The sequence below is a fragment of the Liolophura sinensis genome, chromosome 6 (assembly GCF_032854445.1).
Source record: "Liolophura sinensis isolate JHLJ2023 chromosome 6, CUHK_Ljap_v2, whole genome shotgun sequence".
NCBI classification, from domain to species: Eukaryota; Metazoa; Mollusca; class Polyplacophora; order Chitonida; family Chitonidae; genus Liolophura; species Liolophura sinensis.
This window is the reverse complement of record NC_088300.1, coordinates 71,362,084-71,381,447: the sequence shown is the minus strand read 5'-3', so window position 1 is coordinate 71,381,447 and position 19,364 is coordinate 71,362,084. Positions and strand designations below refer to the sequence as shown.

At 39.6% G+C, this 19,364-nt stretch overlaps 1 protein-coding gene across 1 annotated transcript in view; it reads left to right on the top strand.

The window, feature by feature from the left end:
- The first annotated feature begins 13,786 nt into the window (after window positions 1–13,786).
- Window positions 13,787–19,364, top strand: part of LOC135467520 (uncharacterized) — a 53,102-nt gene continuing 47,524 nt past the window's right edge. Inside the window, 1 exon segment of the mRNA XM_064745292.1 lies at window positions 13,787–13,883. The gene's annotated coding sequence lies outside the window, so the exon portion shown is untranslated.

Genomic DNA, 19,364 nt, shown 5'->3' with positions numbered 1-19,364 from the left:
AAAACACCAATCAAATAAATAAATAAATTTCACCTAATGTGTAATACTTCAACAACAATAGTTTATATGTGAGAGTTGGTGGAAACAGAACCCCTTAATGACTCGTAATAGCTCATTCTTATCAATAACGCAAATTGCATAAAGGTAGAATGAAAGAATGATTAGGACTTAACTTCACTTCGCATAAAGTACATTCGCAAATTGTTCCGCTAGTATAATTACAATAAATATGAAGACATTTCATAGTTTTTGGTTATACACAGGTGTGGTCCCTATCAGATTTAAGCAAGCAATGGGATTTAGAACAGTAGAATTGGAAGTGAAATTTATACCATTCCAATGGTACTTATATTCTACATGTATATTGTGATTTTTCACTGATACCATAGTGGTCATTTTCATGAATGGGGGGAACTGGAGTGTCCTGCGAAAATCACCAAACTTTCAGAAGGTGATTCAATAACTAATTACTCCCAAAATATAAGGCCAACCTGTGTACAAAACTTTATAAATCAGCAAACTCATAAATGAGAATACCTAGGGATCAATTATTTAGTGCTCAATTAAACATTGCTAACCAACATCTGGGTTTGAACTTCACACCATGTCTTCCTATTACTGTTGTTTATTTATTTATTTATTTATTCATTTATTTATTTACATCTCCACATACAAGTATTTGGTCATAGTATCCTGCACATTTAAGAATATTTCATTTATTTGATAACGGCGTGGTTTATGGATGGAGAAAACTGAACAGAGCCCAGGGAAACACATCTCTATAGGAGCACAACTTAACTCCTGATTAAAAGCTCTGACATTAAAGCCAGTTAGAACATAGTTTATACCGGCATCTCTATTGTTCCTGGTGTGGACTACCGGGCTTCTAGTAGAAGCCATAGAGTGAGGTCCCAACATCCTCTGAACGCAAGACAATTGTAAATAGCTTACAGCAATAGTTTTACGTGCCCACCAAGTCATCCTGTGATGACACGCACCGGGGAGCCATTGGAATAACACGTCAGTGGCTATGGATCAAAACAACAGCTGCTTGGCAATGCAGCAGGAAACCATAAGGCATTTTCACGACAAGCTGACGACATGGACTTATTTAAGTACATCAATCGTTATCAAACACTTGTCTTTTAGGTCTTTTTAACACTTACACTGGACAGAACATATGTATATATCATGCATTCAATATCACGACATAATAAATGGAGCCTGGTGATAGCCACTGGAACTATTGTTTTATGCCGGAATCCGACATTGTTCCGAAAGTAAAACGATGCATTATCATATTATCATTGTCTTCATTAAAGTTATTTGTAAATAACCTGCCGGTATATCTGTAGCCACTTTTACGTCATACGTTGGACGCAGACTTTGTAAGGTCTTTTCACAACGTCTGTGTGCACAGCAATTACAGATGCAACATTTATATATGTATATATTCGCGGGAATAAGATGTATCACTGGGTGTTCATGTATCATTGAGGGTTCACGTCCAATCTTTCAGTCGCCGTTCGTCCAAACGTAAAGCTGCTGAGTTTGGCTGCCACGCCCTTGTAGGCGTCCCTGTATTTCTTGTTGACGAGTTCATAGACAACAGGGTTAGTTACAGACGACATCCATACAACAGTAAAGCACGCCACAAGAAGCCACTCCTGCACAAACACCCCGCTCTGTGAGATAGCGTTTAGCAGAAGCGCCGGTATAGTCGTACCGATGCACGATATACACCATGGCCAACATCAGAGTCATTCGGGCCTCCGTGCTCCGAACCGTCCTGGAGGTGGTCGCTTGTCCCATGACGCCCACTCTCTTCCTGCTTGCAAGCACATACAGAACAATCCGAATGTAACAAAGAGTCATGAAAACCAGAGGGAATATACCAACAAAACCTATGAAAATGGGTCTTAGAATACATTCCCCGCTCCAACCGCAGATCCCGTCTCGAGATTCGAACCCGAAAGTCCCCAAAGATTTGTCAAAAAACACCGGCAATAATATCAGAAATGGCATTAGGCAAGCGCAAGTCCATATTACAGCCACTGCTCGCTGGTCACTTATCTGATGGTATTTGCTCTTCAGAACAATAGCTATGTACCTGCTGATGGCAATAGCACCTGTACTCAGCAGTGACCACCCAACAAGCCAGTTAGTGATGAAGCCAATGGCCCAGCAGGCCTCTGAGGCTAGCGGATGTCCGGAAAAGTATGTATAGGTGTGAACAGGAAAAGGTATACACAGAAATAGAAAGTCACAAACGCTAAGGCTCAGGACGTTGGGATATTGGGAGCGCTTCTCAGGTCTTTGTTTATGATGACTGAAACAATCACAAGAAGATTTCCAGGAATCCCGACCAGCATTATAACACATCCTAAGCCAGTCAAAATTTGGAACACCATGTCTCCATCTGCTAGAACATAAAGTGTTAAATTGAAAGCGGTATCGTTGGCTCTAGTAATGTTGATGGCTTCAGAAGACAAACCTCCCATATCTCTCATTTTGCTACAGTCTGTCCATACTTAAATGAACACTGTACATCCTCCTTTTTTGAATTGGTGCCGAGCAGCTAGTCTAATCGGTGAATTGATTGTGATCATTGCTATGAGCGCATGCCCCCAGAATCGTTTGATTCTCCTTTAGACTGTCACGCGAGCTTTCCGCGGATGCCTTGATAGCCTTCCGATTATTTTATAATAGTCAGACTGTAATTCCATAGGCTATATATACATGCCTTCCTATATATGTGTCTTTGACAAGTCTGTTGTCTTTTCTTCGCACACCAACTCTCGACATAGTTTCTCGCAAAGCAAATGCCGGCACGGAAATGTCATGTTCTAAGACGACGGATAATATTACTTAGTTTACGAAGCATAAAGAATATCGATCAAAACGGAGATTGTAGACTCTAGAACGGTGCCATAAACATATCCTAACCAATGTGGTTACGTAAAGTTCGCCGACCAGGAGAGGTCTGTTATTTACCAAGGGATATTTTTCACGGCGATTTGTTGTCACAAATTTAAAACCCGTTCGTTTTCAACATGTAGATTTATTTCGAATGCAATACTACAATAGTAAGTGCATACCGAAATTATGTTTAAGTAATGTGAGTTAAATTCACGGGATTTACAAAGGGGTGGTGGAATAACCTCACCTAATCCTTGCTGTATGATTCAACTTTATACAGGCAATCGGCCAGTTAAAAGGCGTTTCTGACTTAAGGCCTAGACGATGTGGGGAAACAAAAAGTGCCGCGGCGCATATACTGATTTATTTATTTACGCCGTACCTCAGAATATTTCACTTATACGACGACGGCCAGCATGATGGTGGAAGAAAACCAGGCAGAGCCCGGAGGGAACCCATCACCATCCACAGGTTGCTGGAAGACTTTCTCACGTACGGCCTGAGAGGAAGCCAGCATGAGCTGGGCTCACAGCGACCAGATTGGCGAGAGGCTCCTGGCGCCGTGCTGGTGTGCAAACTCCCTCGGCCACGGTCGCCCACGCATACTGTTTTATGTACGTGGATCAAACCAAACGTAGCTGTCCTCACAAATGTCTGACTACTTTCGTATAGTTTAAAGCCAGTAGGGCAAAGCGTTCTTGAATTAACAAAGTTAACTGACTAGAACAAAAAATGAAAGCCACTGAAAACCACTCCCAGCTGTTCTCTCGCCAAAGTCTGACAACTGTTGAAGCTCTTCAAAGACTATTGGTCAAAGCGCCTTTGAATTACTGCAATCAACTGGAAAACAAACATGGCCGCTGAAAACCAAGCCTAGCTGTTTTCTCACTGAAGTTCTGACCACTGTTAAAAATCTTGGTCAAAGCCTTCTTTAAGAGTTGCCATTGATTCTGGTCCAATTCCAACAGGCTTCACTATACAAGACAGCGTCGTAAGTTGGAGCGAAATCATTCTACCTCGGTATTTGTCATTGTAATCCTATCTAAAAAGGAAGATCATAAATGTATTTTTTAAAATATTTCCTTTGTTGACTGGAGTATATAACAGTAACCATATATCTCCACAACAACAGGGAATTCCGTGTCGACTGGATCACGTCGTTCCAAAAGACTCATGTATTAACTCAAAATGACAGAAGAAAGTTTCTTCGCCTTTAATCGTTCCGTACCCCTTTTGTATTCCATTCCGTTTCGTATGATTCCAGCACTCCTGGTGACATCTATCTGGAAGTTGAAGCACGTTTTACATTCACATTCTTGTTCATGTAAAAGGTACTTCAGTTCCGAGGGAGACAAGATTGAATTTTTGTGAAGAGAATCACTTTGCGAAGGGGACCACACTGTAATCATATGGCTGTAATCAGAAAATTGCTATGCAAAAAATGTGCGCACCATTCCTCAATACGTCCAAAGGAGGCATAGACATCCAGCATGCAAAGTGCATGGTTAGAATGTGTCACACCAATCCATGTAGTTTGCCACAACTTTTATTGTCTATCTCTTCTTCAAAAAAGCAGACTTGTGTAAAGGAGTAGCTCTTTAAATTATACTTAACATGCATAGTTTGGGAATCTCTTGATTTATAGGTAAAATCATTTTTAAATGCAATACATGTATTTATACATATGTCCTGCACAGGAAACAAGTGTCGTACGGATATACCTCAAATACTAGTGTACATGTCCCGTGTTGTAGCCCAAGCTCGTGCACACAAACACAAAAAAAAACACTTGTGTTGTATGAACTTCCAATAAGTCTGAGTGATATTTGAACAACTCTAACTTGTGTTGAATTAAAACAAGGTTCTGTGTTGAAAGAGCCGAACTCAAGACGTGTTGGATGTTTTACACAAAGCTTGTTACAAAATACACAAGTTTTTGTTGTATTGCATAATTTACCTCAAATTGATTCAACACAAGTTTGTGTTTATTATTTTTTAACACAAACATGAACCTCATATTTATTTAAAGGCAAAGAAAACATTAAAACGAAGCATCAGATGATAGACCATTAAAAACTCTCCAGGAAAATATAATCGGGTTTATTTTATTGCATTTTGTTTAACCTAGTAAATCGCATTTGAATATTTTATTCTATGGTGGCCTTTTCTGACCACGATGGGACCAGTGACGTCACAAAATGTTTTTGCCACGTAACACACATTAGACTGCTACATTCCATCATTCAAAATACATGTACACGTAGATCTATGAATACACTCGCTGATTTGATGTAGAGACAAATTATTTCAACCAAAAAGTATAGATGTGACGTAATTGATACCTTCTGGGTCACAATAGACCACGAAAGAATCTCATCTTTACACACAAGTTTACTGGCTTAGAAAGATTCCAAAAAAGTAAATCCAACTATTTTTCTGGACAGTTTTTAAAGGCCTTTCATCTGGTATATACTTCATTTTAGAGTGGTCTTTGCCTTTAACATATGTTTGAGTTGGAGTAACACATTTCTGTGTTGTTTCTGTGTGCTACGATTGCCTGAACATCTGGTATAAACATCTCTAAAATGTAAGCTCACGGAATGCTGGCTACTGATCAAATCAGCCGAGTCAATTAAAAAGTACTGAAATAATTAAAATATGTTACATTGCTCAACAGTACATACAGAAACATAATAAGAATACATACTGAAAAAAAAATAATACGTTAATACAGCTACAAATATATTTACATAAATATATGTAAATTTATTCAACCTTACTCCAAATCAAACCCGAGTGATACTAATTCAAACCCAAGTTGGGTCATAACAATTCAAGCCCGAGTTAGGTCATAAAAATTCAAATACGTTAATATAGCTACAAATATATTTACATAAATATATGTAAATTTATTCAACCTTACTCCAAATCAAACCCGAGTGATACTAATTCAAACCCAAGTTGGGTCATACCAATACAAACCCGAGTTGGGTCGTACCACTTCCCCAAGTTGGGCCATACCAATTTAAGCCCAAGTTGGGCCGTACCAATTCAATCCCGAGTTGGGTCATAACAAAGACTTTAAAAATGGTGCTTTTAGTTTCCTCTTTTGCCACTCAGCAGTAAGAGGTTAGAACCGGAAAACAGGACTGGATTGCCCGCTGTCAGTGTAATGTGACTGGGTGTCTTGTCTGGTGTCTTTGGCATGATACTTCAGTGGTGACAGTACTTTGGCGGCATGGACTCGCCCTGTCACAGGTAGACAGTTATTTACACAAACCCAATTACTCCTAGTCGCCACATGGCTGAAAAATTGCTAAGTACGACGTAAAACTTCAAGCATACCTATACATGTATACACTATACATACGTATGCCAATACAATGTATTCCTCTCACCGTAGTGCTGGCCGACGCCGTATAAATGGAATATTCTTGAGCACGGCGTAAACCACCAAATAAACATAAAATAAATGAATAAATTTACGATGTAAATACTCTCTCGAGTCCAAACGAGAAAGCAAATTGTCTTCCCAACTCCATCAGTTGTAGGCTGACGGAGCGGCAGTTGGTAGACGTCTAATAACTTCGTATTTTAAATATTTAACAGACTTATTTACACCGAAGTCTGACATGACTGGTCAAATGTGGATACAGTTAATTAATACTGAGATAGAGCTCGGTTATGTAAACTTTTTTACTATTGACCCATCTCTCAGTTTTCAATCACTACTGCAAAGTATGTCTTCGAAATAACCTACATGTATGTTCGGATCTGACATAAATCCTAATTTTTATTTGTGTATACGGAGGGTGGGAAGTTTGTTTACGTATACCCCTTTCACGGAAGGCCATTTAAAAATGCTTTGCCATGATTTGGTAATAAATTATAATTCTAGGTTTCGTTACAAAACGTGATATTATATATCAATTACTTTTATATTCAACCCCGAATCAACAGCATTATGACCGTAACCTATTAAATGTAACATTATTGACAGGTTATATTGCGACTTCTTGCTACAAATAATAGACACCTGTCAACAGTGTGATGTACAACCTGTCATGCACGACAAGACATCGTTTACGTTTTGTACATACATGTATATGTATGCCTGCATGCTTGGGGTTTTACGTCGTATTTAACAATTTTTCAGTTATATGACGCCGAGGAGTCATTAGGTGTTCATACATGTGCTGTGTCCTCTTGGGGCATTTTAAAGTCTTTGCTATGACCCGACCCGGGTTTGATCCCAGGTTTCCCAACCTCAAGGTGGACGCTCTATTAACCATTAGGCATTAAAGCGGTGTTCACCCGCGTGGCAATTCCACTACAACAACATATATCACTGCGTGTTCACCAGCGTGGCAATTCCACTACAACAACATATATCACTGAGTGTTCACCAGCGTGGTAAGTCCACTACAATAACATATATCACTGCGTGTTCACCCGCGTGGTAATTCCACTACAACAACATATATCACTGCGTGTTCACCCGCGTGGCAACTCCACTACAATAACATATATCACTGGGTGTTCACCCGCGTGGCAATTCCACTACAATAACATATATCACTGAGTGTTCACCAGACATCCACGCCAATGTAAAGGACGTTACGTGAAGACAGTCCGGCATAAACACTCCGGCCTAGGAAACGGCCTTGATCAAAAGTGACGGTAAGTCGTGACAAGATACAAGATGTACACCATTGCTAACATCAGAGAGAGTCTCGTGCGCCGACCAGCGCCGAAGTTGTCGTTTGGCCAATGACGCCAACTCTCTTCCTGCTTGCAATCACGTAAAGAACAATCCGAATGTAACAGTCATGAAAATCAGAGAGAAAATGATAACAAAACCTATACAAATAGGTCTTAGATAGCCAAGGATGTCGGCTGTGATCTTTGAATTTTGGTGTTAGGGGTGGCCAGCAGTTCCCGCGTATCAGTATATGTAATTAAGGCACCCTTGGACCGAGGTCTTGGGCTAGGTCTTAGAATACCATCCTTCATTTCTAGCCCTTGATTCGCACCCGAAATTTCTCAATGATGCGTCAAAAAATGTCGGTGGTGAAATCAAGAGTGGCACTATAATAACGCAGGTACATGTAATAGCAACATCAGGATTATCACTCATCTGGTGGTATTTGCTCTTCGGAACAATAGCTATATTCCTGTTGATGGCAAAAGCACCTGAACTGAGCACCGACGATTCCAGAGGCCAGTTCGTGATGAAGCCAATGGCCCAGCAGGCCTCCGAGGCTGGTGGATGTCCGGTAAAGTCTGTATACGTGTAAACAGGAACAGGTATACTTAAAAATAGAAAGTCATTCAGACTTAAGACGAGAAATTTGGGGCGCTTCTTAGCTATTTGCTCATGATGACTGGAGCAATGACTAGGAGATTTCCAGGAATCCTGACCAGCCTTATAACAGCAGTGAAGCCTGTCAAAAGTTCGAACACCGTGTCTTCGTCCGCTAGAACATCACTTGTTGAATTGAAATCGGTGTCATTGCTTGCAGATCCGTTCAGGACTTCAGAGGAAAAGGATTCCATGTCTGTTGTGATAGAGTATGATGTTCAACCTTTACTCAACGTTGTGCTCCCGTCTTTTATAAGCTAGCACCATGTCATTAACTGATTGGTATCCCATGGTACAATTGTTGGACTGTAATCAAGACGTCCATAATGTGTTTCTCAGCCTTGAAAGGACCTAAGCTGTAAATGTCCGGATATCCTTCTAACAACAGATTCCCTAGATTTTGTTTTCGCATTATCCTAGGTTTGGTTAACGAATTATCCTAGGTTTCGTTTACGCATGATCCTAGGTTTCGTATACGCATTATCCTATGTTTTGTTCACGCATTATTCTAGATTTCGTTTACGCATTATCCTAGGTTTCGCTTACGCATTATTCTAGATTCGATTACGCATTATCCTAGGTTTCATTGTCTATCTGTCTCCAAGCTGACGTGTTTTACATTCATATTCGAGTTAATTTAAGTGCTGTTTTACTTCCAAGAGAAATTATAAACTTGTTGAAATTTAGGATTAGTGTTTCATTTGTCGAAAAATCAATATTGAAGATTATCACTGGGCTCTTTATTCGAATAGGGGAGACAATTGGATCAAAACAGGCAAGTTTGGTTGGAATTACGTCGTAAGCGTTTTGGTCTTTTGACGTCGATTGGGGTTACGACTGGGTAAACAGCCCCACGGGCACCGTCGATAACTTTTTGTCACCAAGGCCCATACAGAGGGTGAGAGCAGGGTAATCTACATACCCCCGTTCCCAGCACCCAAAGATATTAACCCTCAGTGTGTATACAAATATCGAGGTCGATTGGACGAGTGCTCAGGGAGAAAAAAACGAATGGCGTAATATATTGAGGAGTCTTACAGGACAAAAGTGTTAGCTCAAGTTACACGAGAATGCCCTGTCGTGTTACCCAGGATACATACAAATATACCACATTATATATAAAAAAAGGATTTATTCACTTATATTTCACTGGTGTTTAAAACCATACTATATATTGTTCACTTATCCGAAATCAGTCAGGTTTGTATTTGGACGAAACTGGAGTTCCTGGGGTCAGCCATTGCGCATTCGCAAAGGTACCTGACAAACTCCTATATGCGAGAGTCAGTGAGAGCAAAAGCCGAGAACGGGAATGCTTATAAAGCTTCTTGGGGCTTCCGTGGCCGAGGTGGATTGCTTCCTCTCTGACGGTACGTCGGAAGGTTTGCCTGCAACCTGCTGATGGTCGTGGGTTTCCCTCGGATTCTGCCCGGTTTCCTCCCGCCATAATGCTGGCCGCCGTAGTATAAGTGAAATATTTCTGAGTACGGCGTAAAACACCAAACAAATGAATAAATAAAAATAAAGCTTCATGCAAGCAAAAACAAGGCTTTGCTGCCTTTTATCACGTGGTTCAGCTGGACTCGAGATTTAAAATATGCTCGACCAATCGTATGTGAACAACTGCTTACCATTACTTGCATGGTCCTGTGGTGATTTAACATTGACTCAGTAGAAACAAGCTTATAAGCCATTCATAAAACCGATAAGCCATTTATAATTGTAACATATAATGTTACATCTGTAAAATCTCAGCAGTAGGGGACATGGAAAGCATTTATAATTTTAACACTTTTTAAAATGCTATCGCAATTTTTGTGATCTATAAAATTGCATGTATCTTGATGTCACATTTTTTTTATCTTTTACGTGTTGTTTTCTGGTCTTTATGATGCATTTTACATTGTGTGTTAAAAAAGTCTTGCAAAAACAATCTTCACACGCCGTAACATTTTAAAACGTTGTTGATGGGATAATTTACAGCATTTAACATTTGAGGCATTTTATGCATTTGAAGAATGTGTGGGAATGTGTTAACGGAACTTGGGGAAATATGTTAACGGAACCTGTAGCAATGTGTTGACGGGATCCAGAAAAAAAATGTGTGAGGGGATATTATAAGGCACGTCCATCAGCCTTTTATTTCCGAATGTATGGCTCATATGCCTTCGATCGAGTACCCCGTAAATCAAAGAGCGTTTTTAATGAGATCTGGTCCACATTTTCTCAGCTTGTGGCATTTTTAGGCCATGTATGTACCCTGACAGTATCCTGCTTTACGGTTTTGGATCTCGAAATTAGCTTTAAAATTATAGCGATTGTCTCCTGTTCTCTTATCTGTGGTGCACACATATAGCGAAGGCTCAGGTGTCTGCATTAAATGTACCCATGTGACGTCATAAGGTCAAGGGTGGCTCGATCGTAGTCGAGTAGATTTTCTGATGTTTAATCACCAAATTCTGCCCATTTTCTCCCGTTTTGACCTTTTGACGTTTTGACGTTTAATCGGAATGGAATCAGAGGACATCAGCTCATCTATCTGCAGTTTGGAAGGCGCAGCACAGAGGATCTGCTTTAACGAAAGGTAGAAGGTATACATACTTTAGACAAGTTCCTCCCGAAGAGCTTGGTCGCTCAAATTTTGTTAGTTGCCCACTAACTGGTTGAGGGAATCAAGAAAAAATATGTGGTGAAAGGGCTACGATCATAAAAAAGCTGGCCACCTCCACATTTGACCATGACTTCTTTTGGTCAGTAGTATTGGTGGACCACAAAAATGTTGGTAACTTTTGTGACCAAACTTTATGGTCAATACTACCAATATAAAATTAACTTAAGTTTGCCATTTTCCCTACATATACAATAAAAATAGATATGATTTCGTATTCGGGCTATAACTTCAACTGCCTTTTGCGTAGAGCTTTAATTTTTGCTGGATACATATACACAGATGATTTTGTTATTTGATTTGATTGGTGTTTTACGCCGTTCTCAAGAATATTTCACGGCGGCCAGCATTGTGGTGGGAGGAAACCGAGCAGAAAGCCAGGGGGAAATCCACGACCATCAGGTTCCTGGCAGGCCCTCCCACTTATGACCGGAGAGGAAGCCAGCATAAGCTGGACTTGAACTCAAAGCGACTGCATTGGTGATAGGCTCCTGGGTCATTACACTGCGCTAGCGCGCTAACCAACTGAGCCACGGAGGCCCCTATACAGATGACGTTGTGTCAGCTCTACGGTTGTCATGGTAACCAGATCGCCATTTTCCTTATATATACTATATAAACAGGCGTGTTTTCACGTCCTGGCTACAAACCCATCGGTTTTTCACGTAGAGCTTTAATTTTTAGTGGATACATAGGCTATATACACACATGATGATGTGGTATCATTCATTTCTCTTTTTTTGTTTTTATCATTTAAGCCGTCGTACCTTCGTATTCTTAGTGGTATTCTTTGTTCTCTCATCTGCAATTCTGTGGCAGTTCGAGCATCTGAGCTCTGACCTGTTCGTTCTGGTATAGAGTGCTAATTAAAATCTCGCGAGGCCAAAAATTCAAGGGGAACAACTCAATCGACTAATGCATCGGTAGGTTCGATATCTCCTTATCCCCCCTGCTGTGCCATTCATTTTTAAGCGCACGTTCGCACACCCTCGGGTAAACGGATACAAAGAAATTACATTACAAATCATGTTCGTACATATCTTGGAATGAAACATTTGGGACAAATGCTGACTACAACACGGTCATAAATGGGAGTTCTAAGCAAAAAATGACTTCACATAAATTAACTTTTCTTCAAGCAAACAGTGAAACAGGGATTAGGCCTATGGCCCAAAACCCTTTAAAGCCACATCGATTACAGCTAGGCTTTTCTGAAAAAAGAAGAAGCATTTTACGACTGCTGGGGATGTTTAAAAAGTTAATTAAAATGCGTTTGGGAGAAAGTGAGCTGGTTCGTTCAAACGACTATCTGCATTCATCCTCAAACGGCTTAACTGTGTGCTCTGTTCGGTCAGAAAACTTTCACTGGATCTTATATGTAGGGCCTACAGGTCTAGTTGTATTACACCAACATCCCGATGATTCCAACAAGTTCCTTCTTAAAAGACATCCGATATATTTTGCCGTTAGAATTTTTTGTGGGGGTGGTGTGATGGGGTGGGGGCTTCAACCTAATTAATTTAGGTTTACATCTCACTCAAGAAGCCTTCACTTCAGTGTGGGTGATTAAAGTTGTTGGCGGATATTCGCACTGCATCTCTCCGCGTAACTCACACATGCATCGCACATCTTAAACTAGAGCGAGTCGGAATCTATAGCTTTGGCAATGGTCCGCAACTGTTGTATCAAACAAATGCCATTTTTAAAGTGTCTGTATAACATAGTATGTATCATATACTTATGCTGTATACCAATACTTGAAAGAGTCTGAAGGGGCCAGGAGACAGCGCCATCAATCGATCATCCAAAAGTCATTGACTTCTGATACATGCATAGATCTGGAGTTGATCTAGAGTTGTGATTTTTGTCTCTAAAAAAAAGCTGAATTTATATAACCAGATAACACAGTTGGTAGAGCGTCTGCTTTGGGAGCGGTAGATCCAGGGTTAATCCTGGGTCGAGTCACACCTAAGACCTTAAAAGAGGAAGTTGTAACTTCCTCGCTTGGCGTTCAGCATGAAGGGGATAGTGCAACGACTGGATGACCCGAGTCAGTATAATGGCCTTGGATGGTGTGGCTTACTTGCCTTTAGTAAGTCGTTTCAGTGAAACAGCACAAGATAAAAGAGCGGTGGAAATCCGTCCTGCAAGAAGGAGGCACATCGCATGCACACTAAGGATTCCTTCATTGTCATATGACTGAAAAATTGTTAAGTACGAGGTTAAACCCCAAGCACTCACTCACCCACTTATATAACCTGCTCCATGAACCATTGCTAACTGAATTGTGTAAAGGAGTCCTCCTATCCCCCCCCCCCTGCCCAATTAAAACCTGGGCCTCTCCCAAGCTTCGAGGACTCACTCATACTTCCATCTGGTCTCTCTGATTAAACTCAGCTCCTTCAGTGAGTTAGGTACCACTATATGTAAATGGAATGGTATTTTAGCAGACACAATGTCAGGAGACATATCAACCAAATGAACACATGTGATAGAGACATACTTAACTTCTTTTAAAAAAATATGAGATCTGAGATGTATTCTCCAATCTCACTGGTGCTAATTTTTTTCCAGTCTTCATCGTGAGCAATGGAATCCGAATGTGTACAAACCTATGCAAATCTCAAAGTAAGACGAAGTGTTAGTTGTTACATACATGACTGCATTTCAGTTTTCTACCAAAAAATTTAGAAAAAAATGCTACTGCAACAACTGGATTCGAACTCCAAAACATCGTAGTTGATTGAGTTGGCCACAGCAAAGAAATGTGTTCATCTCCCCGTCCGTTGGGCGCCTCAAAGTTCAGCGAGCACCTTGAGGTCATCACGCAGGCGCAGTAAAGAAGCTACTGTGAACCCTAGCCGGTGTCTTCGATTTCCACGATCAAGAGAGAAATCCGAAAGCCGGGGAGAGTTTCTGTTTGGTTCCGCATAGGTAAGTCACTATCTTGCACTTTGACAACTTAACCCTACCCATTACCTCTCACCTGGTGCCCTGTCAGCTAAGCCTTACCGGTACATCACTGAAGCAACTTGTTAAAAAAATAAAGATATTCAAACGTGTGCTTTGCAGGTCGCCGTCGCGTCGGTTCGGTTCGGAGCAGCCTTTACTTCGGGTTAATGCTCAGCCCCACACCCAATTGTTTGTCTCCTTTCACTCTGTTCCTGAGAACGAGTGGGCTTCAGATGTGCCTGGCTTACTTCAAGCTTCTTGACCCTGCATGTCAGCCCGATTTTATTTGGGACGATGGCACACACATGTTGACAAGATGCATTAGGTACATCTTTGACACGATTGTCCATACTCCCGACTAAATCAAATAAATTATCATGCATTGTTGTTGTCTATTCTCTGTTATGTTTTGACACACGGTGATCGGAGTTGAGTAAAAGCGCTAGAACTTGGAAGTATGTATGCAGTTCTTAGTTGTAATACATATGTATGTGGAATAAGTGTGTGTACGGACTACATGTATGTGTATGTCCATGCAAGTTGCAGCTGGAATGCATGCGTGTGTATGTAGCAGCCGTAGTGCAGAAGTGGATGTTCCAGTGGGTTACAGTTTTGGAGATATGATTTATGAACCTGAACAATAATGGACCCTGCTGTCTACATTCACCACATAGCCATGCACACGTCATACACCCATTCATCATTTGATCAAGCTGTCAGTCATGGCCTGAAGTGTAACATGTGGCTTTTGAAAGCTAAGAATTTTCTCTCTTGGTTGTACTTTTTGAAATACTGGATAATATCCTCACAATATATATATATATATATACAAGGTAATAATGATGTGGCATAAGAACAAACTTGCTCAAGAATGGCTGCGTACATAAGATGTATTATTGCGTTTGAACTCTGGTGCATTCCAGTGCAGTCAACATCTGTAATCACTCAGTTTCCACCCAGTGACGAGTTCAGTCAAAGACAACAATGCAGTTAAATGTTTCTTGTGTTGTTTAAACTGAGACACTGCTGCTATTTTTGACCGGTGTTTGGTACTTTGCAAACAGGGTAATCTAGGTAGATTTAACAATATGGACATTCATGTAGGCCTGTATGTCTATGAGCATGGCAGTCTGGTATACAGTATGCAAACATATGATAAGCAACTGCTTGAAGGGCAATTGTGTAATTTGTTTCATGGTAAAGTGCAGTTGATTTTTGCAGACATGTGCTTCAGTTTTCTACATGATATAGACTAAGAAGACTTTAAACTTGCATTCATATGTATATATGTGTGGTTGGTACCAAAAGAGTGCCTATGTGCAAGAGGTGTATACAGGGGCATACAGTTAGAGCTGGTAATAATCACATCTGACCAGCTGTGTGGTACTTCCAAGGTCCAGTTGTTAGGGAGTGGGGCCTCAGAAGACAGATAACTGTGCAGGTGGAGAAAAGTGGAGTGGTCATTTGAACTGTCTTCTTAGAAATATATACAGTTTCTGTTTCAGTTGCTCAAAATCATTCTCATGCTCAAAATATGGCAATCAAATTGGGTGACGAAAATCTATATAACATGCGGGAAAGTTTGTTAGGTATAAGCCAAAAGCTAGTGGTTTAATTTGGACGCTCCAGTTACCCTTAGCCATGAACTTGACCTGAAAATGTTTTTGAGTTACAAATTAATCAATCAGATCTATGCCTTTGATAAACATGTTTTAACAAGTAAGTTTCAGATTAAAAAATTTTGGCTTGGTTACTGTGTGGTTGTACAGAGGCTGTACAGAGGCCAGTAATTTGTCTCATTTGTTAGTGTTCGTTAGGTTGAATTTGTGGTGTGTTGTATCAGAGCAATTTGTTTTATTCATTAGGGTTTTATTCAGCACAGTCTGGCGCCAAATTCTCCTAGTTTCCCTGAGTACAATGGGCGTGATAGATGTTAAAGTGTGCAGTGCATATACTATCCTATGCGAAGTTACTCTGATTTATCAGATAGGCTTAGAGCCCAAGAAAATCATGGAAGATTTGGACATGCCCCTTCTAGTGGATCAATGCCGTCTTGTCAGAAATCTTGTCTATACTGGAGGATACCATGTCTGTCTTCTGAAGGTTGGACAGCCAAATTGTCCTCTCCATTGTATAAAGCCTTTGAACTTTTCTTTCAGGCAGAGCTCAAATTTATTGATGGGAATTCTGCCCTTGAACTTGATGGTAGATTACTGTGATATTGATCTCTCATTCTCAAGAGCTGATCAAGTCGCTCTGTACAAAAGTGGGATAGGTTTGTTAAAATTATGCAGCACACATATACATCATGTACACTACTTAAAGCCTGATTGTAATTTACTCCAGGGTTAGCGCATTCTAACATGAAATGATGTAATTGGCTATGACTAAGTATATATCAATTCGTCAGTTGTAGTTCTTTTATGTTGGCCTTTTTCATTTAACTTCATATACCACGAATGATCTAAAATTGTGCCATGAAAAGAGCATTTTTAAAGGCAAATAAATGTGACAAAATGTTATTTTTGGTGCAGAAACTTACAAGTTTCTAACAGAATATCATCCCATGTTCCATGCAAACCTCAAAATGTCTTTCTAAAATTAACAGAACTCTCAGAATCAGAAAAAATTGGCAAGTTAGTCATGGACAAAATTTATGGTGATTTAGGGTATGTCCTCATCCAATTGAATCAGTTTTAATTCTGGCCCAGTGAAGTTTGTCAGCTGAATTTATGATGACATTTGTAACTGATTCAAGTGATATAACAATCTTATGGCAGCTAATCTATAGTGACCATTGAGGTTGCAGTCTGGTTGGGTTACAAGGTCATGAGGTTTATCAGGTTTTGTTTAACTGGGGAATTCCTGTAAACTGGACAGTCATTGCACGAGTGAAAAGGTCTTGAGAACAGTGTGACATTAATATAGTAGAAAAACATGGAGCACCATCAAATGTAAAACAGGGTTTAGATCATTCTCCTAAATGTAATATAGCACCCCATAATAATTTTGAAAGTGACGCAAAACATGGAGTAAGCTATGGAGAAATCTGTGTTTACCTGTAGGGTTTTGATCAGTCAGCATTGGGCAATTAATATACATGTACATGTTGTATTTACCCTATGTGTAGATTTGTAGCTGTCCTACCACAAGGTGATTTTGTTTTTCCCTAGGCCAGGCTTAGTTTCCGTAAACCATAGTAAAAGTGAAATTTTCTGGAGTAATGAGTAATACAGCAGTGAAACAAATAAATTGAAAAATGTAGGTTACAGTCAAATTATTCTAGTTTGAGTCTCTGGTTCTTCTACGTGGTGTTAAATCTCAATCATTCATTTGTTCTTTGTCTCTCAACATAAGCTGACAGTTATTCTGTAAGATTGAGAAAGTATGTTAACAAATAATTCACTTTTAGCTGGCAGAATAAAGTGTAGAAAACCTAAATTAATGATCCACAAAAAAATTGCTTTTTGAATTTGATTGTTTTACTGACCTGTGTGTATGTGTTTTACACGCATACCAATGCATTTGTCTAAATAGGATAGCACAAGTGACAGTGTTAAATACAGGTCAGCAGTGGTTATGTCAATGAGTGTATAATGACATTCCACCCATCAGCTTACATGTAATTATGTCTCCAGTGATTGTAGTGTTGGCATACAAGATGATGTTGTAGTGGTGAGGAAGCATTGTGTCGGATATGCACAGATATATATATATATATATATGTGCATAAGGTATATTGGTGCAAGCCAGAACTTTTCATTTCTGCCAATGCAATGTGTCAATCTTTGTTTTCCAGAACATACATATATAATACTGTAAATATACATGCAGGACGTGTATTATTAACCAGAAATTCCGAATCCATAGTCTGGTTCACATCAAAGATTATAGTCCTGATTTGTGTCAATATACAGTGATTTGTAGATTATAGAACCTTTTCTTGCTATAACTGGCTGTGAGGTGTTCACAGAGTGTCAGTGTCTATGAAAAAATGTTATTCAATATCAGATAAAGCATTAAAATGTTTTAAATTATAATGAAAGGATGTAAATCTTATTTGCAAACCTTGTAAAGAACAAAACAATGGATATCTGAAATACTATAATAGAAAAAAATGAAACTGCCGCTGGGCATATGACCATGCATATGTAATTAGCTTATTAGGAGAGTGAATACAGACATGATGTCAGGGTGACCTCTAATGAGAACTGGCAGTAGACATAGGTATAAAGCTATACTTGAAGGTACAGTGTACTCTGTATGTAGTGTCTATACTGGTAGCAGGATAGACGGGTACGGCATGAGTGATCATTCTTATTACAGATTTATCAGAGTAATTATGTGAATATCTACCAGTGCTTGTCCATACAGATAGAACTGGGATAGTGGTTTATAGAAATCATACTTGGCCCTACATGGGGTACTGTACATCCTACATTGGCCTGGACTAAATTATTCTCCAAAATGGGGAGCATCTCTGAATATTGTGTATTCTGACTACCACTTAAGAAATATTTACACATGGCAGGAGAATGCACAGCTCATTACTGGATATTTGTTACATATGAAATGTTAAAGTGCTTTCTGAATTTTGATGAATAAAAATGATGAATGGAAAGAAAGATAAGGGTGAAGAAAAATTACACAATATTATATGATCCTGATGTGTGTGCTGTAGAAGATGTACAGAGTAGGGGAGAGTATTTGTAATTGTCTTCCTGATACATATACATGCATGGGATTTCAAACAACGAAAGATGTTCAGCAGTATTATATGGGAAAGGAACGTCAATTTTTGTGTGGCTGTTGCAAAAATTGATTGCAAAGATGAAAATAGCATTGTTATGTCCACTGACATTCATGTAAATCATTTGTGTTATATTGTTGGAAAGGCAAATTGCAATTTCTGTGTCAACTTAAAAAGTCAAAGTTAAAATAATTGCTTATTATTAAAAGAAATAAGGTTAAAACTAACTTTAGTTCTAGAATTAAAACCATTTGACCTTGACAGGTGTGATACTTTGAAATTGATGACTTTGCAACTTCCTTAATTTGTGAAAGTGTATTGCCCAAAGTTTTGACACCTTTGGTCTGTCCCTGCCCCTAGCTTTATACATGTACGCCTTGATTAATTTCAGTTTAGGGAGAGTCACTCTTTGACAGCTGCTCATATTTTCACCCCTGTTATCACCGAGGTTCTATCAGGGACCACCAGAAAGGCTCCACTTTAGATGACTACATCTATTATCATTTTCTCATCAGCTTGTCTGACGGCGCCCCCTACATCTCCAGTGGACAGGAAATCAATTTAGCTGATGTTTTGGAGGCCTTTTATTGGGCCAATTGGGAAATCTGTGGAAAGTGTTTCTAAAATATTTTCAAAGATACATAAGCGATGGCCATCTGTCTCGGTAAGACAATGTGTTGAATGCCTATTTACACTTTTTGGCTGCTAATGTA